General features: G+C 42.7%; 1 protein-coding gene across 6 annotated transcripts in view; it reads left to right on the top strand.

The window, feature by feature from the left end:
• Nucleotides 1-21804, top strand: part of Acvr1 (activin A receptor, type 1) — a 120391-nt gene that overhangs the window by 36571 nt on the left and 62016 nt on the right. For 3 of the 6 annotated variants that reach the window (NM_007394.3, NM_001110204.1, NM_001355049.1), the window contains exon 3: nt 13958-14234. The exons of the other annotated variants lie outside the window; for them this stretch is intronic. The gene's annotated coding sequence lies outside the window, so the exon portion shown is untranslated. The remainder of the gene's footprint in view (nt 1-13957; nt 14235-21804) is intronic. 6 annotated transcript variants of the gene reach the window in all.

Below are 21804 nucleotides of genomic sequence, written 5' to 3'. Positions count from 1 at the left end.
CAGTCTTCTGTTTGCTGGCCGATGCCAGGAACCTGAATAGGGCTGGGGGACGTGAATAGGAACACACACGCAGGGGTTATTAGTCTGAAGGGTTGCCTTTATTCTGCTGGTAAACACTCCTGGTCGAGGGATCGTTGCTCTTGCCATTGTTTTTAGCCCAGCTGTGGGCAGAGCTGGGTTGCAGTCCATTGTGAGACTCGCCAGGTGATTTATTATTCATAGTGGAAGTGAAGATGACCCAGTAGGGCTGAGTCAGCACCTGCCTCTCCATGCCTTCTGCCGTGGCTCTCAGACTGGGACAAGTCAGCAGAGACAGGTTGGAGGGACTGCCAGGGTTTTTTTTTTTTTTTTTTTTTTTTTAGTTGGTAAAAGTGAAATCTATTAAGGAAAGGAAGGAAATGAGTGTTATAAAGGTCAGGGTTATGGTCACGGGAGTGTCGGTAATGGTGATAACTCACCTTGAAATGGCGTTTCTTCCTACCAGGCTCTGTTCTGAGGGCTTTATATGTATTAGCTCACATAATTCCTATAATAGCTGTGCCAGGCAAGCATGAGTTTTAATCTAATTTTACAGATGAAGGAAATGAAGACTGTGTAGTCAGTGCCTATGGCCTTCGAGGCAGCAAATGCAAGGCTGGGATTCTAACTCCGGCTGTCTGGCTCACGCTGGGTTTAACTGGTATCGGGGAGGGGAAGGGATTATGACAGGAGTGTGCAGTGTGCTGGCCATTTCCTTGGGAAAGGAAACAAAACATGAGGATCTTACTGTGTGCTCACATGGTGGGAACTGAAAGGCAGCTCCAGGGAGCACCATTTATCCTGCATAGGCAGGCACTGAACCTATGAGGTCCCTCGCTCTTGCTGCTCCAGGCCTCTCTCCTAATATCTAATCACACTGGTATTAGATTTTAGCATGTAAGATTTCTGGAGTTCACAAACATTCAGACCACACCATTGACTGGAAAAAAAAAAACCACTCATAATTCAATGTATGTGTATGTATGTATATCCATATATGTGTATTATATGTGTGTGTGTATGTATGTGTGTATGTATGTGTGTATATGTGATATATGTGTGTATGTGTATATATGTGTGTGTATGTGTGTGGACAATTATGTCTGTATCCATGAATTCATGGTGTGTATGAGGAATGGTAGTGCAGTGACTGGGTGTATGAGATCCTGGGTTCCTTTACCAGTGAACCCCAGAGGTGGGAAGCATTCATATTCTTCTAGAGAACTTCCTTGGTTATTTCCAGTGCAAAAAAAAAAAAAACACTTATAATTCAATATGAGTATGTGTATGTATGTATATCCATGTATGTGTATTATAAAAACATGAGGATCTTACTGTGTAGAATATGGGTATATTTTATTTGTGTGTGTGTGTGTGTTTATGTGTGTATGATTGGAAAGTCCATCCAAAATTATATTTAAAATAAAAGTTTCCAGACACGACTGTGGCCATACTCTTTATGTACCCAAAGAGCATAACAATGGGAGGAAACTTCATAGTGTGTTAAACCCGCTTAGGGCTGGTGATAAGTTCTAAGAGGCTCAGTAGAACCAGTGGTGTGTCTTGTCTTAAAATAAGCCTGGCTGCAGGTCACTGTAGGCACAGGAAAGACAAGTGCTCCAGGTCAAACTCCAGGGACGACTGTGGGCCCTTAATGCCTTCAAAGTTAAACTGAGAAGCTCGCTTTTTCTTTCCTGCCAATGCTAGAAGAAAATGAGCCATTCTAAAACCCCAGAGATTAACACTCCCCTTTGGGACCTAAAGAGTAGAAAGGCAAAGTCTGAGAGACCAAAATGCTCATGCAACGAACTAGGGCTTAGTCTTCTGAAACAGACAGCGAGTTTTTCTAAGAATTGTTGACAGTAGTGAGCGATAAACACAGGGGCTGCTAAGGTTATTTCCTTTCTGTAGCCATTGTACTTTCATGTCCTGTCTTTAAAGAGTTAAATTATGTATGTATGTATGTATGGCTGGGTATGTGCTTGGGAATATGTTTGTGAGGGGTGCCCACAGAGGCCACAGATGAGGTTAATTACTGGCAGTTGTAAGCTGCACAGCATGGGTGCTGGGAACCAACTCAGATCTTCTGTCTGAGCTGTACAGGTTCCGAACCACTGAGCGTGTCTCCAGCCCTTCACATCCCATCTCAAGGGAAGCAGTTCTGAAATTATGACCTGTATTTTGCCCTGCCCATCTCAATGAGGCTCTACTTTCTGCCATATTCCCATATAGCCACTGGGAAGGACCAGCAGGCTCCATGCCCAATGACCCTGCTGTTTTGGATAATCCTTGCCTGAGTCCTTCTCTTCTGCCTACTAAACTCAGATAGTCTCTGGGCACCCGGGACTGGAGGACAGGGGAAGCCAACTTCTGCAGATGGTGCTGGTTAGATGTTAGATTCTTTCTGTTGGAACTTCATGGAGAGCATTAGCACCTGGGGAAACATTGGGATAACAGATTATTTCTAGTTTTTCTTGAATTAAAATATTGCATTTTGTCTGATGGTCTTGTGGATTAAACCTAGGCACTTAAACCCCACCCCTTGCGTTTCTTCTTAGACTCAGGTATAGCATAAAGTTCACACACACACACACACAAACACAGACATACACACAAACACACACACACACACACACACACACACGCACACACACGTTTGTGTCTTAGGGTTGCTATTTCTATGATGAAACCCCATGATCAAAAGCAACTTAGGGAGTTAAGGAGTTTTTTTGGCTTATGTATCTTGAATCACAGTCCATTGAGGGAAGAAGCCAAGGCAGGAGCTCCAAGTGGACAGAAACCTAGAGGCCGATGCAGAGACCATGGAAGAGTGCTGTTTACCGGCTTGTTCCCCATGGCCTGCTCAGCCTGATTTCTTAGGGAACCCAGCACAACCAGCCCAGGGATGGCCACACCCACAATGGGCTGGACCCTTCAGTATCAATCACTAATTAGGAAAATGCCCTACAGGCTTGCCTTCAGCCAGATGTCATGCAGGCATTTCCCCCCTTAGGTTCTTTGCTCTCAGATAACATGAGCTTGTGCCAAGTTGACTTAAAAGTAACCAGTTTATACAAACGCATGTAAGTTTTTTGTTTTTCCAAAATCATTGGACAAAGAGAGACCACTTTTATTAAAAACGATACGAAAACCTTTGTGAAGTTGGTTGTGATGATGCATACCTGTATAATCTCAGTACTTGGGAGGCTGTAACTGGAGGATTGCATGTCTGAGGCCAGCCATGGTCATGCAGCAAGTTCAAGGACAACTCAAGATACATAATGAAACACTCAAGTGACTGAGCAGTCACTCAAGCCAAATCACTCTGTGAATGAGGTTCTGAACTGGAGGGTATAACCCTTGCCTGGCATGCATAAGGCTCTGGGTGAATTCCTAATTTACATTAGTCATTCTGCCACCTTTGGGAATTGGGTTATTGATGGTAAATATAGATCGTTCCTATCAATTGTCAGGTAAGATGCGTCTTCAGAGACTCGACATTGCAAATGGCCAGAAAGCCAGAGCTTCAGCTCGTGCTGATGTAAATTAAGCACAGGTGTGGAAGCTGGAAGCTTGTGATGAAGAGTGTGAATGTCGCCAATAGCAGGCATATTTCATTTTTAAAGATGAATCTATCAAAATGAGGCAGGGTGCAAAACTACCCTAATTAATAATAACCCCAAATCAAGAGTCTGTCATACTGTTAGTGGACTGAATGCTTAATGGCATGAAATTAAAGTGTGGAAAAAACATCTGTGCTTTGTGGTTACTGATATAAAATTGCTTGTGATATGGAAGCTGGGTATTCAAGTAGCAAAGATAATGTAGTCTTGGTAATAGCATGTATTATGGAAATAGGCCTATCTCTAGCCTTTCGCCCAAATTACTTCCTCTTTGAAGTATCATTGGAACTTTACAGCACCTCCTGAGGGGTTTCTCCCAACTCTGGTAGATGAGCTACAGCCCCCCCCCCCCCATTCCTTTTTTTAGTTGTTCCAATGCCTCATGAGTCCTTTCTTAGATGCTGTCCCATGTTAATTATATCAGACTGTAGCCCTCCCCTGATGTACAGATACACACAGCATGGCATACACCGTGGGGGGTCGGGGGGAGGAACTGTAATGAGCATACCATTGTTAGGTTATGTGTTAATCAGCTTTCCTTTGCTGTAACAAAATACCAGAGGTGATCGGCTCTTAAAGAGGAAAAGTTCATTTTGGTGGTGGCCCACCACCTTTAATCCCAGCACTTGGGAGGCAGAGGCAGGCAGATTTCTGAGTTCGAGGCCAGCCTGGTCTACAAAGTGAGTTCCAGGACAGCCAGGGCTATACAGAGAAACCCTGTCTCGAAAAAACAAACAAACAAACAAAAAAAAACAAAAAAAAAACCCCAAAAACAAAAACAAAAACAAAACCAACCAACCAACCAACCAACCAACCAAACAAAAAAAGGAAAGGCTCATTTTGGCTCACAGTTTTATTCTGTGCTTGTTTAGACTTAAAGTAGCGTGGTAGGCTTTGATGCGAACATAGTGAATGGAAGAGGTGTGTTCACTGCTCGTGTTGGAGTGAGAGTAGGGGGTAAGTACAGGTGGCAATGTCCCCTGCAAGGATGTGTACCCCAGTAACCTGATTTCCTTCCATTTGGCCTCCCTGCTAAGGATTCCACCAACCCCTAATAGGGCGGCAGACCGGTAGCCATGTCTTAAATACATGGGGCGTTGTTCTTTACAACCCATAGTGTACAAGAAGGAAAAACACAACCCTTCTCACTGCAGACCCTTTACTCCCAGTGTGGTAAGCACACTGGAAGGAGGCCAATGAGAGACGGCTCGGGTGCAGGAGTTGTATGGGGGCATGGCTCCAAATGACCATCTCAAGAATAATTTTCTGGGAAAGAAAATGAGCAGTTTTCTTGTAAGATGAAGCATCTCCTTTCTTAATTTTACTGACAGCATCTTAGTTTCCAGTAACATCGCATCATTAGCGTGATGTCTGAGGGTTGCTCCCAGTCCTGCCCTCTTCTGTGATTTAGAAAGATTAGGTCCTACTAGAATAGACAGTAGCTCTTTGTTCTCCAGGGTGAGTGGAAGCCATGGGTGAGTGTCTATGTTTAGTGTTCATTCCTTTTTGTATAAAGTAAGGACTATTTGTAGCTCATTTTTAGTAAGTTAGCAGTGGAATGTATGTATGTATGCATGCATGTGTGTATGTATGTATGTGTGCATGTATGTCTGTATTGCTTTGTTAAAAGTGAAGACAACATTAAAAGAGGATTCCAGAAGACCTACTCCCTTTTTGCCATTAGCCTAACTCTTTCTCATCCTTTATATTTTTGGAGGTTTTCTCATGCTTTGAATCTGTCATCAGGATATACCAGTTGATTCATCGACACCTGTTAGGGAGCCATCGCCATTTAGAAGACGATGGTTCCTGATGTTTTGCATGTGAAAATACTGCTTGTCTTTGACAGTCCCCCAATGCGCAAGGGAGATGGAGATGCAATTGAAAAGGTATAGAGCGATCGGAGTGCCATGGTAGTGGAGTGTGAGAGTGTCTGGTGAGAGGGTCTTAGAGAGCTGTGGACTTGGGCTTCAGCAGGTGAAGCTGGAGCTGGTCTGAATCAGAGGACTTCGCCAGATTTCCAGGAAAAGTCATTCCAGGCAGCCAGTCACACAGGTGGTTGAGATATTAACAGTGCCTAGCTTTGGGGTGCTGCGTGTGTTCTTATGCCTGCGCGGGGCTGAGTCTGGCAGGCATCCAGTTTTTCTGCATCTCTTTGGATCTTGTTGTTCACTTATCCCTCAATTGGTAAGCAAATTAAATTCCAAGCAAATCTTTGAGTTAAGAACAGCTACTTTACATGAAAAATGTTTTTCCTTTTTTTTTTTTTTTTTTTTTATGAGTGGGTTGTTGCCATCCACAGTACAGGAGAAGATTGGAAAACCATCTTTAATTAAAGAGTATCCCGTTTTAGTGTAATTCTTAAAGAGTCCTGCTAGCAATAGTAAAAGAAATATCAAAGTGGAGAAGCTTTGAGCTAGTGGGGAGTTTACTGACTCCGGATACCTCAGCTCATAGTAAGAGGCAGTAGGTATCAGAGAGAGCAAATGATTTCCTAGAATCACATGGCACAGGCTCAGAGGAATGCTAGGTTACTGGTTCAGTGCTTGCTCCACTAAATCTTGCTAAAACATGTGTAATCCCACAGAGATGGAGAAAGCGCCTATGGAGTACATACCTATGCAGTCAGTGGTTGGTGCAGAGTTGATACTTGATTTTTTTCTACACCCCCCCCCCCCCGTAATCATCATCGATCAATTCATGATTTTTATTTTGTGTAAACTCACTGAACAGAGAGGGCTGATAAGTGCTTGTTGATATGTTTTGTAAAGGATATGACCCAATTATAAAAACCTAAGATCAGTAAGTGAGCTCGCACAGCTATAATTTGGGAGGCTAGAGCAGCCAAGGACTGGGGCCAGATATAGTAGGACCCTGTCTTAAAACAACAGCAAACCAAACAAAATGGTATAAAGAGCTTATGTTTTTCCTTATTTTATTTATTTTTTGAGAGAGTGTTTTCATTTTATAGCCCAACCCGGCCTAGAACTGGGAATAAGCTTTCTGCTTCAGCAACCTAAGTTTTGGGATCATGGGTTTATGGCAGCACCCGTAGCTTTGAGGCTGTGTCTCTCACCAAGAGGCTTTCAGGGTAGTTGTTTAGATTGTTCATTACAGGCCTGGCAACTACTTACAAGGTCTACCGCTTGTCTGACACAATTACAAGGAGGTGTACATGCAAAAGCAAGGCTGCATAAATCATTGTTCATATTTTATTTTTAACTTTATTGGACTTCCGCCCTCCCCCTCTTACTCTCGTGTTCTTGGCATAGGGTTAGTTGCCTTAGTAGCCGTGGGAATGTCTATATGTCTTTACGCCCGTGGGCAGATGATAATTCCAACGAAAACAAATAGGATAGAACGTTGCGCTGTTCTCCAGTCATTGTTGTTGAAGCTTAGTGAGGGAAGTGACCTGATGAACGTTTAGGTTAGTAACTGACATACATATAGCAAGGAGGCTTAGGAACCCTTGGTTCTTTATGTTCTGCTTTGCGTCTGTAGCTCAGGGTAGGACACGCCACAGTGGCTTTAAGTATGAGTTTGCCATTGTGAGTTCATTTGTTTTTTCTGTAATTTAGACTCCGTCTAAACCCTATAGATTTCAATCTAGTGTGATGTTAGACCAGGTGTTTGTCGATAGGAGAAAGATGTTGGATGCGTAGTCCCTGCCTTCAGGAGTGTCTTCCTTAGCACCCCAGAATAAAGCTGAGTAGATCCAAAATGCCAGACACCCCATTAGAAAACCAGAAAATCTGGTCCTGGCCCAGTGGGTGGCATCACTGCGAACTCTTTGTGAAGGTGCTTTGAGATCAGGAGCTGATGAAAGCCTGAATGTTGTTCTGTATGAAGGTAATCATCCAGGATTACTGTGTTCTGGTGAGTCAACAGTTAAAACACAGGCACCTTATGGTGGGGGAGGGGAGAGCTGGGGTGGGATGCAGCCTTGAAAGCAAGCCAAACCCAATGGTCTGAAAAGGAATCTGGTTCCATTCAGGGGTAGTGGGTTGGGAGAAAGCACATGAACATTCAGACACACATACTAAAAAAATAGACACCTGTGGGCACAGATAATAGAGACCAGGGCTGGGGAAGAATAGAAAAGTGACCTGTGTGGGCTGCCTGTGAGAGGTGTCTCACTAGACTCTATTCCTCTCTGAAGCGTGGGGGTGGGCTTCCATTTTAGTCTCTAACCTTTGTTATTAAGATTAGGTACTTAACTTAATTCTATTGTATGTGTATGAGTGTTTTGCTTGTCTTCTGTATACTGTGTGTATGTCTGGTGCCTATGGAGGCCAGAAGTGGATGTTGGATTCCCTGGAGTTATGGCTAATTGTGAGCTACCCTGTAGGTTCTGGGAACTGAACCAGGGTCCTTTGGAAGAGCAGAAAGAGCTCTTAACCACTGAGCCATCCCTCCAGCCCTGGTCTGTATCCTTCTTCTTTAGAGTCTAAGAAGTCTTTTGAGCTTCTTCTGGTTCTTATTGGACTCTCAGTCTCTCCTGTCCCCCTTTTCAGTTTTCTGTGGAACCATTTACAATACCTTCTTAAATACAGCAACCGCAGATCAAAGTGGTCAGGGCTCAGCTTTTTCATAATCCAACTGGCTCTCATTATTACATGTTTTCACTGCTGAAGTGTTGAGTTTATAATAAACTGATAGTAATAAACCACTGAGCGCCATAGTCTTCAAATGTGGCTACTCTGCAGGGAAGTCACGATGCCGGCTTTGCCTGCATGAACTGTTGGGTCAGACCACGTGACAGACGGTTGGCAGGGCTGGGCTTCAACCCAGGGCTCTGGTGCAAGTCTGGAGCTCTACTATGGCCTGTTGCCTTTGTTCTCTCAAGTTTCATCCTTGAATCTCCTTATGTTTCTGGCACAAGTAAATGGGTCTCTGGTTGGACAAATGAAAAGGATTTTGATGGACCGCCAAACCACTTCAGTGGAGAGTTTGGAGGTTACAAAATATAAGCAGGTTATCTTCAGAAGTGTAGTCTGGTACTTAATTACACCGAGTAATTAAGTAATCCACCATGAGTCCCCCTCCTCAGCCAAATTATACATTAAATTCTAGAGGAGAGTCTCTCTGATAGTTGGGCCTTAAGTCAAGTTCCTGGGAGTGTACAGCCATCCTTGTATCTTTGGCTGGTCTGTAGGCTGGGGGCAGACTTATGTGTTTTAACTTAAAACACCCAGGAGATTCTCATTTATTTTTCACATTGTGCCATCTTTCTCTAACCCTTTCTTTTTCTCCTCTTAGACATCTTATATGTTTGTTTCCTACTCGTCCATAGATGTATGCCTGGAGGGATGGTGGTACTTCTACGGTTGAATTCTTCCCTAAGACTTCTTGGATAGTGTACTGTATCTGCTTTTCTAGAACCTAAGAAAAATCAGTTATTAAGGGAATGGAAAATGCATTATAATTCTTCTATGAGAGTTAAAAGAGCCAACCCAGAGTCGTTAGTAGATAAGATGCCAATGTGAAGCCAGACTGAAAGGGTCCTGTGGGTTGAAGGATAGATTGACATTTTTTGGAGTCAGAGCAGGAGAGGCGCGTAGGAAAGACTTGGTCACGATTGCTTGTAGCTGTTGCTATGTTATAAGTGTGTGTTTGTGGCCCCGTCTGCTAGTCTTGGTGAGTCATCCTGCAAATAAAATCAGTTTAGATGCATAGCATACTGTATACAAATCCTAAGTGTGGCGTTCCAAGAAATAACTCTCAGAAGCAAAATACATCTTTAACTTGGCAGCTTCAACACTCAGCTCTGCGTACTACTGTTAATGTAGCTCGTGGATTTGAATGTAGGTTATTGTATAGGTCAACAAACTTTATCTCCGAAGGGCTAGATAGTAAATATTTTACGCCTTGCAAGCCATAAGGACTCTGTCACAACTATCAGCTCTGCCACTTCAGTGTGAGAGCAGCCAACACACTATATGTAAAATGAACACATGTGTTCCAGTAAAAGTCTTATTTATAAAAGCAGATTGTAGGCTCCATTTTGCTTGGTATTAGAATACTATTCAGTAATGTTTGCACGTGTCTACCAGACTTTAATATTTCCTATAGGCCATAATCTTTTGCAAATATCACCAAGTACATTGCCTAATTTAACAGTGTCTTCATGAGTCTATGAGAAAGAAAAGTTTGGATTTTATTATCATCATCATTGTCATCATCATCATCACTGAGATTGGCCTATATTGTGGTTCTCAGGCTGGTCTTCAATTCCTGGCTCAAGCTCCCCTTATTTCTCAGTCTTTGGAGTGGCTGAGGTGATCCAGGTGTATGCAGCTATATCTGATTTGTTTGGAAATAATTTAAGAGTGGTATTTTTTGTTTAATTCTAGAGAAATTTTTAGAAATACCCATATTTCCTCCCCAAATCCAGAGATTAAAACTTGTTTAGATTTTGAAAATAAGGGAGCATCCGCCTTGCTCTGTCCCCCCTCAATTGTCTAACAGTGGTAGACAGCTTTTGGTCACTCTCCATCTCCTCCTCCTTTAGAGAGGCTGGTGTTCAGAGCATGTGACTTCCATTTTCTTTTTCTCATTGAGCTCTTGGGAATTTTAGGAACTGGTTAATGTTCTTCTGTCTTCTTTACTCCTTTTTTTTTTTTTTTTTTTTTTTTTTCCGAACAGGTTTTTTCTGTATAGCTCTGGCTGTCCTGGAACTCACTCTGTAGACCAGGCTGGCTTCGAACTCAGAAATCCATGTGCCTCTGCCTCCCAAGTGCTGGAATTAAAGGTGTGCGCCACCACGCCTGGCTCCTTCTTTACTTCTATCCAGAATTAATTCTTCTAGTAATGGTAGACTAGACCTGTCTTGCTTACTCCCATAGCCAGAATAGATTATTTTTGAAGGACTCTTGAAGGCTGCACCACTAAGCTATTTAACCAGCCCCATAGCACCTTTGTGTTGGAATAAAAGGGCATAGTAGTGTCATGCAAAGGATTAGTGCTTTTATTTGGAGTTGGTAGGTTTTCTAGTTTCCTTACTGTGTGTGATACTTTACCTAGGATAGGGGCCCTAATAAAATGTCTAAATATTCAGTTCTATTCAAAAAAATTCAAGAGACAGTTTAAGTTGATGGCAATTAAGGGCCTAAACTTTTGGAGTCAGAAAATATGGTTTCTGGTCTTACCACTTAGGAGAAACATGACCATGGTCATTTAGTTAGAGTGTCTGACTGTAACTTTCTGATGTATAAGACAGGAATTGCACTCCCATTCCTGTTTGCTGTAGTTGATAAGATTAAGTCGGACAACATAAATAATGTGATTAACTAGTGTCAGAGCTGAGTGTCTAGCCGAGCTAGATTCCTAGCAGCTCGCCAAGGTGAGAGCTATTTATATTTACTGTTTCATGGGGGGAAAAGCTGACAAAGGTTAAATGATGTAGGAAGGTCACAGCTTACCTACTTCCAAGTCTATGGTCTTATATGATAGCCTACTTCGTTAGGTAATTTGTTTAATAAGTGCTGTCATTTATTTAGGTAATATAGCTAGATGGATAGAATGCACAGATAGGAGATTGTTTCAATTAAGTCAAAACCTCTCAATGTTTGGAAGCCATGATTGCTAGAATCCAAGGATACAGTTCTAACAAAAGAGTTGAGGTTTGTCCTGACTTTGTCCTTCTGTTGCTTGTTTTCCTAATTGTAAGTATTCTCTGCATTAGTGCATTCTCAGGTGCCAGTGTCCCCCACGGACTCCTAAACCCAATCATGCTCTTTTAAAATTCAGTACAACAAACATATATGACCATGGTAAGTAGCCAACATTGGAGTTAGAAAGTTGGATTGGATTTCTCTCTCTCCCCCCTTGAGGCTACCCTCCCCTCCTTCACAGGAACTTGTCAGGATTTATGGGTTAGGTTTTCACATGGCTTGGTTATCTGCCAGTGGCTAAAACTCATAGCCAAGCAAATATGTTGGCCAAACTTTTTAAGAAAAAAACCTTAGGCCTCAATAAAAGTCTAGCTCAAGTTGTAGTTTGTTATATAATTATCTTCTAGCACAGATTTTAATTAGTACATAAGTCTTTAGTTTGTATTGTATTTGAATGGCTCAAGGTTTTGAATACAGCCATTTTCATTTGCCTTTCATTTCTGCCCAGGTTGCTTAATGACATGAAGGCTATGTGTAGGCAGATAGGTTCTCCATGGGACATTTGAAGACTTAGATACTCAGGACTTGTTCAACACTTGAACTCTTTATTTTACCATCCTTGCAAACTTTTTATTTTTACTTATTTAGTTTTTTAGATGTATTTATTTCCTGTGCATGAATGTTGGCCTGAATGTATATGTGCGTGTACCATTTGTGTGCCTGGTGCCTGTGGATGTCAGAAGGCTGCACTGGATCCTCTAGAACAGGAGTCACCAACATGTAGGTGCTGAGACCTGAACCCTGGTCTTCTATAAGAGAAACAAGTGCTCTTGCCTCCTGAGCTATCTCTCCAACCCCCTTACCAAATGTTTTTCTTATAGGACATCACAGTGTCGACTTTAATCTACAGGACTTTAGATAGCCTGGAATATTTGACAGTAAACATGTAATTACAAAATTTTATTTTGACTTTTATCCTGTAACTTTTGAGTACCAACGGCATACTAAGTGTTGTGAAAGAAGAATGTAAAATATAAATACCCAAGAATTAGAACGAGAAAGACTTGGAAGATATATTAATAGTCAGAGAAGCATGAATGGAGGAAGGGAATATGAACGTCCTTGAAGGACAGTAAGGAAGTCCATGTGGTAAAGACGACGGGTCGTAGGGCTCGTAGATCAGGGCAGGAAGTAGCACTGATTTTTAAGCAGAGAATTACAGGACTAAACAAAGAAACAAATAAATGTCAGCATTAATTTATTATTTATTAGTATTTTAATTACTACTGCTACTAGCTGCTACTACTACTACTACTACTACTACTACTACTACTACTACTACTGCTACTACCTTTTTTCTCATCTGAACCAACCGCTGTTGCAGCGGCACCACGTTCTCAGTAGCTGTCCAGTAGACATCGTAGTAGCTTGCCAGGCCGGTGAACAGCTTCAGCTGACCCACTCCTAAAACACAGAGCAAGCACACAAGGAGGCGACCTTCTCCTGAACCCGTCATATTTCCCTAACACCAGAAGCCCAGAGAAGTACCAGCATTTCAACAGCTCATGAAAACGCAAGGGCTTGTGGGAGAATATTTTTAAGTGGGTACCACTTGAGGAATGACCACCACCCTGACTTTGTCACGCGATTGCTAGGAATGGACAATTTCTGGTGGATGCCACTACAGAGATCTTCTTTTTTAACTTCGTCTTGTTTTGGGCCTGCCATTTACACGTCTAAACTTTTCTTTCAAGTAGAGCATGGAGTGATAGCATCTGCGAAAGTTTTCTCTTGAATTCCAGGGTAGATGGAAGGTTTTCTTTTCCACATAGTTATTTAGGAATGCTGTATTGTAGGTTTGTTTTCTTCAGGGATTTATTTACACAAGAACTCTCTTGGCAAAGCTTTCCTTGAGGTTAAAAACCAGGGAGCTGTTTTCTGAGGGGGAGTGTAGGGTCTGGTGCTTTGACTAACGATCAGAATGGGAAAGTTTGATTCTCATAGAAATTTCCGCTTCCTCTGGCAAACGTTGGTGTTTTTTCATTTTTCTGGTGTTCCTAAAGGAAAAGGGAGTTTTTGTTTTTCGTTAGTTATCTGGAGCCCCTTCCCTTCCGCTTGTGCCTGGTCCCCACCATTGTTTTTGGAGTCTTTGAACTGTACTATCTGCTACTACGGAGAATGTTGCTTGAAGGTGGACCAAATCCAGCAATTTCTCAGGACTTATTCAAGAAATTAGTTAGCTAGTATACTGTTGTCTTTAGTAGGGACCTCCATTCTAGGGAAGAAGGGAGGGAGGGAGGGAGGGAGGGAGGGAGACTGACTTCATCTTATCCTGTATCCTGCTCAGAATTTTCTTTTTCTTTTCTTTAAGTGTATGAAATAATATTCATAGCCATTTTCTGTTTGACTGTCTCAGGATGGTTTCGAGTAGGTGGCATATGGGCTTTAAAGCAATTTGACTTTGAATTGCTAACCTCTTACTGGGTTTGTGTCATTTATAAAAATATTTAAAGAGCATCGCAGCTCTCTGACCTCAACACATGCATATTAGCATTTCACTTTTTCTGTCCTTGCTTCCCTTGCTAATGGGCTGTCACTTGATGGTTCCAATGGCGAAGCTTGTCAAGTGTACTTCCTTTCGCCAACACAGGAATTCGGAAATCTCTTCTGCTTAGCAGCTTTTTTTCTTCTCTTCCTCTGCAGCCTCTGGTGCTCTTGAGCTGGTCTGCCCATAGGGAGCCTGCTGGGAGAAGGTACAGCTTCCGGAAGACTCCTCCCGGAGCGCCTCTCCCATCCTCCTCTCCCTTGGAGCAGTCAGTACCTCTCTGCTGGAGGATCTGGGCTGGGTGTGCCGGGAGCTGGCTTTAACTGTAGCCCTGTCAGGCTTTCCCCGGACCTCGCGGAAGAGCGTCACCAGCCCCCACGGCTTTCCAACACATCACCTCTTTTCATGCCGTTTGGCACAGATCGAATCTACAGGGTAAGTTCTCTGCCACGTTGATTTAGGGATTTTTTTTTCCCCCCGAACAGGGTTTCTCTGTGTAGCCCTGGCTGCCCTGGAACTCACTCTGTAGACCAGGCTGGCCTCGAACTCAGAAATCTGCCTGCTTCTATCTCCCAAGTGCTGGGATTAAAGACGTGCGCCATCGCTGCCCGGCTCAATTTAGTTGTTCTACATAATTCTAATACAAAGAAGTTTGGGGCGGCTGGCTAGTTCTTAGTTCTTGCACCGTCTGAGTGGCAAGGTCATTTACTGGGTCACAGCTTTACATTCTTTAAGTTTGGGGACACTGTTGAAATGCCACCAGCGTGTTCCTATATAGAACATGTCTCCTTTCCTCATTTCCCACGAGGGCCACAATACTTTTTGTTTGTTTGTTTGTTTGTTTTTTCTTCTTTCTCACCTTTTCCACTTAAGAACCTATTTACTTAGAGAACTGTTTTATGTAGAAAACACACATATCAACTGTTCTGAAACTGATGAACGTTGTGTCTTCTCCCCAGCACTCTCTGTTTTGTAGGATTTAATCTGGGTGTAAGTAATGCTTCCTCAGTGTCTTCTATATGACAGTGACTAGGAAGAACCCGCACTCCCGTGAGCCCTAATTTAAAGTGGGCGGGGAAAGCAGACCTCTCACCTCAGGGTGAGCCAATAGCTGTTGTCACTGGGTTGTGACTGCATTTTCAAGGCCAGCTGAAGCAGGCTTTGGGCTGCTTTGAAGGTATCAATTGTAGCTCTTCTTCATTTCCCCGGGGCTAGTACTTTGTAAACTCTGACTTCTATCCTTCCAGGGTCTTGAGATAGATATTCTTCTGCCTAGGCAAAGTGGTGTGAGTCTGAGTTGGTTTTAAGAGGAAGCAATGATTAACACTCAGGTGCCACTGCGACCTTTTGTTGTTGTTTGTTTATTTATTTGCAGGGTGGAGGGGGTGGCTGCTGTAGTTAATCACTGACTCTGTCTGTCTCAGTTTTGAAACCAAGGGAAAATGACTGGGCTCAGTTGTTTCTCAGGGTGTTCAAGAGTGAGAGGCTCATTAGAGGAGTTTTCAGATACCTTTCTTTGGGAATAAATATTCGTATTTTTTTTATTATTGCATAAAAAATTGAGTTTTTTTTTTTGAACAGTTGTGTAATTAATGCACACAGGTTTTAAAAGGCACACAAGAAGTGTGGGCTGAAAACCAAGTCTTTTCTGGTTTGCACAGACCCCAGCTAATCATCTAGCCACACACGCATGCAGACTGTAGCTTTGTCTCACAGTGGTAATGACATGCGAGTTTTGCCTTGTACAATTCTCCCGTATGTACCAGTGCTCTCTGCTCCTTTACAGTGGGTGTGTAGTATTCCGTTGGAGGACTGGCTGTCATGGACCTAGGTCGTCGTGTATTGATGCATGCATGCACAGATTATGTCTAGCTTTTCCCCTCAGGAACAAGGCAGAGGGATGGCCACATGCGTGCGTGGTCTCATACACGTGTTTCACGTACAGCTGTGGGAGCCGCTGGGCTGGGGCAAGGAGCATGCGCATTTTGATTTCGGAAGCAGTCTGTTGCCAGTTGTTCTGCCCACATTTGGAAAGTTTTAGATTTCTCCACAGAGGTGAGAACACCGCTTCCTTACACCTTTGCCAGCCACAGTGTAACCGACAAACTGATAGGTGCAAATGTCAGTTTAGCGTCTCTGTCATTTTCATCCTTCTTTTAATTAACACAACACATCATTCCCAGTTACGTTTCTGGCGCTGTTTCCTATAAGTTTGTGTCTGTTACCAGTTCTCCCATCAGGCTCCTGATTTTTACTATCGGAATGCTGATTTCTTACAAGAATACGGATTTTCATGCTCAGTTCGCAACTTCCCTTGCCCTGCTTCTTGTGGTTTGTATTGTTTGTAGACCTCATTGGTCATGTGTATACATTTTTGCTTTGCTGCTTATTAAACATTCCATGTGGTTAGATGTCTTCAATTAACACACATTTACCAAATGTCTTTTACATATTAAGATCTTATTCTACGCACCCAGCTGTACAGTAGAAGAAAAAAAACCAGACTCCAGTTTTGCTCAATGAGAGTTTGATTCTAGTGGAGGAGATGGTCGATACAGCTCAGATAGATTTATAGAGATAAATATACAGTCTGTCATTTTATGGTGTCAGACACTTGTGTCAGTGAAGTTATTTCTCTCAGTGGCAGATTACGAGACTCTTGTCTGGCTTCCAGCTGTTGCGATGTGGTTCTTTGATTTAAGAGTTAACTCTTTTTTTCCAAGTGGACTGCATTCTATAATCCAATTTAATTTCTGTTTAGATGCTCCATTAGTTAGTGTGTGGCTGGCCCACTATAACCAAGGGACTGTAATATGCTGTGGTTCTGAGAACACAGACGTTGACTTTTTTCCTTACTGAACAGTCCCAGCCTGAAGAAAACATCTGGGCAGGACAGACAGGTCTACCTCTGTTGTGACACCGGGGTTCCTTCCTTCCCATTGGCCAGGAGTGTCACTGTGGCCATTATCTGTAAGGTCTTATCGTCCAGTCAGAGGCAGGAACAAAGGGGAAAGTTCAGGGTGAGTGTTAAGAGTTTGCAGAGTTCACTACAGCCTGTGGGTCAGTGACAACTTAGTTCCATGGGCATGCCCAGCTTCAGGGGAGCCTGGGCAGCACTGTCTCTGCTAGTCATTTGTCACCAGGAAGGAGGGATTTTAGAGGAAAACCAACAAGTGACACATTGGCTTTGGTATTTCTGTGCTTTCCTGCTGCTGGCAATCGCTGCTTGGTCTTCTGGCAGAGTACTGTAGTCAGTTTACTAAATAGTTCCAGCCTATTTATTTATTTATTTATTTAATTTATTTTCTTTGAAAATCCTCCCCACCCACTTTCTTTGACATGGTCAAACCGTGGTTTCATGCTGACCTTGAACTTGAGACCCTTGAGCCTCAGCCTCCTTAAGGCTAGGAAAATAGGCCTAGATCACCAGCCTTGGTTTTCATTTACATATGAATTTCCCTTTATATTTTGGCCTATTTCTGACATTAAATGTTTCATTAATTTGTCTGTCTATGCAGTTATGAGAACTTAAAACCCTAGTGTACTTTCTTGGCTATGAAGTCTCCCTGTCTTGTTTCATTTTATAAGATTTTTATATTTGTTGTTTTCTTTGGCTTATGCTTTTTAAAAATATAGACATTTTAGAGAGTCATATTCTAATCACCATTTCCCCATGTAACAAAGAAAGCTGCTAGTAGCACGGGGTTTGATATAAACTTGGTTAGAGTGGGTTCATATGTTCAAAGTGTTAATTTTGGTGATCGGGTCACGTAGCCACCTTGGGGAACACTGATGTGGATGCCGTCCTTCTGTGTCCTTGGACACTAGAAACTGACATCACATAGGAGGAGTAAGGACCAGCTTATATGGTATGGTGTTAATTTTATATTAATAAGTGATTTCTGCTTATAACAAGGAAACTGGTACTGATTTTTCAATTCTATTGAAAAGAAACTCAGATCTTGAAAAAAAAAAAAAAACCCAAATATCTTTAGGTTGAAGTTAAAGAAAATATGTTTCAGAAGCATAGACTTGACTGGAACACACAAACCTAGACAGAATTTTGCATACTGAATCTGATGCACCTTGCTTTTATTTGTGTGTGTGTGTGTGTGTGTGTGTGTGTGTGTGTGTGTGTGAAACAGCAGACATTCAGCTTTGATCTTTGACTTTTTTTTTTAACTGTAAAACTCTTGAAGCTTTGTGGTCTGAAAGAACTCTCCCTGGGAAGATGCCGCACATAGCACATCTACCTGCACCAGATAGGGATCCCACAACAGATCAAAATAAGGATACCATCAAAGTTCAGCCTGCTGAACTGATGGCTTTTATTGGTGTTACATATAGGAGCATGGGTAAGAGGTTACTAAATGACTCAAAGACAGCTGTGTTACCAAGGCTCACCCCAGCATGGGTGACAGCTCACAGAGCTCAGAATCTGGAGCATACTGTACAGCCTAAAGGAACCTCTACAGGTTGGAGAGTGTCCTTTCCAAGTGACTTTAGTCTAAACCTCTTCTAGGCAGCTCAGCTGGCGTTTGTTTTCCAGCCAGCTGGTCTGGTCTCAGAGTCTTCTTTGCAGCTCCACTTGTCTGGAGTCTTTTTTTGTAGTCCAGCTTCCTTCCGCCTGAGGGGCACTCTCAGCTTTTATTGCTTATTCTGTCAGAGGGCGTCTAGTGAGTCTGGTCAGTTTCAGGGACTTCCTGAAGCTCTGTTGAGTTCTTTACTTTCCTACTTAAGGGGCTTACCTGTGTACTGGAATGTTTCAGTCCTAGAGGAAACTGTTACACAACAAACATATCTAGCTTAGTTAATTGTGATAAAGTGAGACTTTTGTGACCTCCACACAGGTCAAGCACATTGGTAGTATACAGGGCCCGATAATTGTTTCTTTGTCATTTTCTATGGCTTTAACATGGAGGGACCTGCACATAGCAGTATGGTTTAGTATGGCCCCTCCTTCTCCTGCCTGGCAAGGCTCTCAAACTTCAGATTTTCTTTCCCTATTTACCTGTAAATGGACTTAGCTATTGAACTCTCTCTCTCTCTCTTTTTTTTCCTAGATAGACTTTGTTTACTCTCTTCTTGCTTTGATTCTCTTTCAGTGGGAAATGAGCATCTTAATACTGCAACCTGGGCAGCAGCGATGCTCTCTGTGATTGGATGGCCACTGCTTTAAAGCTATTTTTTGTGGGCAGGACCTAGACTCATGAATAAAATATTCTTTGCAAATATTTTCAGTTTAAATTTACCTTCAGAGGTTTTGGCTTAAGTGTTGGTGTTACACCTGTATCTTTTTTATTTCACACAAAGGACTGTGGTCCATAGAGACACTGAGGAGCAACAGTAGTGGCCACAGTTACTTAATTGTTCAGTACTAGGCACACATCATTGCCAGAATGTTGCAATGCTAACACCGCCCCAGTACTCACCATTCTAAAAGAACCAATAGCCTACTTTCCTAGTCTTCCTCATTTCTTCAGGCACAGATTGTTCATAGTTGACAATTTACCTACTTGGATTAAAGACTTGATTTGATTTTAGATGATACTGGAACAATATCAACTTTGTTAGGTGAGATGTTGGGCTTAACTACCAGGGAGCTAGTGGAAGAGATGATATAGATGCTTGGGATTCTCATTAGAATACCCCAGGGGGAAATGGAAGAGCAGAGGAGGTCAGTTTATATATCTTTGGAGATGGAGAGTAGGCTGCTGCTTGTTTTGTTTTTAAATTGTATTGTTTATTTGTGGGGGTTGGGGGTAGAGAGGTATCCACTGTTTTTCATAAGACAGAATAAATTGTTTCTACTCTACAGGCTTTCTATCTTTATGAGCTTGGGACATCATCTATTTAAAAAAACAAAAAAACGCCAAAAAACAAAAAACCCAAAACTCCTCATTGAATACCGTGCACTTAATTTTATTTTGAGCATTGCCCCTGTTAGGTCCATGAGTGGTTTGGGCTGGGTGGATAGTCATTGGGTTATAACTGTTTTCTGGTTTCTTTCCATGGAGCATGCATTGAGAAGTCTGGCTCCACCCCCATCCCCCCACTTCCCAGCGTCTCCTTGGTTTCTGTTGTGGTTACTTGAATGCTAACTGGTTCAACTTGTGCTCTGACCCTGGGACAAGGCTCCTTTGCTTTCTCATGATCGTATTTATACTTTTGACGGATATATTTAAATGAACAGCTGTGGCGTTTGTTGAGTCACACCACAATTATCTGATTCCGTTGTAGCTGCTTGACTGGCAAAAGCGTATTTCAAGCTAAATTGTGAGAACATTCCATTAATCACACTCTCCTGGGGAAGGTGGGTGGAGAAAGACCACCATGAAAAGTCCTTTTAAAGATTAATTAGTGATTCCATTATTTCGAGTTGGTTGATCGAGTTGCAACTGAGTTGTGTCACTTACAGAAACTGTACAGAGGTGTAAATAACTACAAAAGGCTTAGTGATAATCAGCTCTGTAGGCAAACTTCTCTGAAATAACTCTTTTGCAGGCAGCTCCTCAGCACTGCGATCTCTATGAGGAGATGGCTCCTAGAGGATTTCCTTTCCTGTAGATTTCGATGCTCTCCACTCCGTGCTAAGTTCATTGGCTAAGTGTTTTGTTTTAAGCTTCCTGAACTGATTACATCGAACACAGAAGATGTTATGTCTTTCCTTTCTCTCGTCTCCAATGTACTAATTGCAACTGTAGCCTCTGATTGAGTCTTTGGCTTCCCGGAGCCAGCTCCGTTTTTATCTTGACACCTCCTCAAGGTTCTTTCTGAGGTTATTAATAGGCACAGAAGCATAACTTTCTGAATAGCGTCAATAACTGTTAGAAGACATGGGGGCGGCGGGGGGGTGAGGGAGAGATGATATGTCAATTTCTGACTTGGAGGAGCCATGTTTTCAAGCTACCGAAGTTGTCCCAGAGTCACCAGGGATGGCTCTCGGCATATCAGCTGGTGTCTGCAATGAGAGATCCAAGCAGGCCTTTCCAAATGGGCTATTGTCCGGCAGGAACTGTCTGGTGCACCCAGAGTCTGCCAGCGCCTTTCTGTCTGGCCGCGTCTCTTGGATGGTACTCTGGAAAGCTGGGAACCCAAGTTAGAAGTGATCTCTTTTAATTTATCTCAAATACCCAGTTGCTTCTACATTAAATCGAGGTTGCAGAAGCCTCTCCCACCCCCTAAGTCGCTTCCGTGCAATATCAAACTTACACCTTGACTTTCTTTCCCTACCTAAACCAAATACAGTGTAGACTCACGTTTAAAACTAAGGTTTTAGTTCATCTTGAGTGCCTGGTCACTGCAAAGGGATGTCATCAAGCAGGCTTGCAGTCAACTGGCGCACTGATGTCTGTTTAGGGGATCCAGGGAAAAATAGTAAGTACATGGCCAAGTTTGCCCCAAATTAAATGCTTTGAGGCAGATATAGCTGGGACATGTAACACAGAGGGCTGAGCAGCAAGGTTCAACACAGGCGTGGGGTTGGAGTGTGAAGGACTCAGGTGTGAGAGGAAGGTGGAGCAGAAAGAATCCAAAAGGTGTTTTTTTTTTCTCACTTCCATAGCTATATAGTGTAGTGAGAGGGAGGGTGTGGGAGGGGGGGCAGCAAAGGATAGACTCAAAAGGGATGGAAGAGAGAGGGGGAAGAGGAGGAAGGGGGGATGGAGAGAGGGAGAGAGACTGACTTTGAATTGTGCCCGCTCCCCAACCTAATATCCATTTCACTACCAATTATTGACAGTTGATCCTACTAACCTTACAATTTCTCTAGACTCATGGATTATCCCTCTACTCTAAGCGCTGAGAAAGCCGAGCCAGGAGGACCACAAGTTCAAGGACAGCCTTAGATACATAATGAGTACTAGGGTAGCTTGGGTTATTAGATCTTGTCTCACAAGAAAGACCAAGCAAGGAAGCAAGCCATAGAATGAGGGCAGCCGTGTTGGGCAGTCGGTGTGTAGAATACCATTTGTTTTTGGAGACAAAGGCTGCATCTAACTGAGGA

The sequence above is a fragment of the Mus musculus genome, chromosome 2 (assembly GCF_000001635.26).
Source record: "Mus musculus strain C57BL/6J chromosome 2, GRCm38.p6 C57BL/6J".
NCBI lineage: Eukaryota > Metazoa > Chordata > Mammalia > Rodentia > Muridae > Mus > Mus musculus.
Note: the sequence above shows the minus strand (reverse complement) of the source record. Positions and strands in the feature narration are given on the sequence as shown.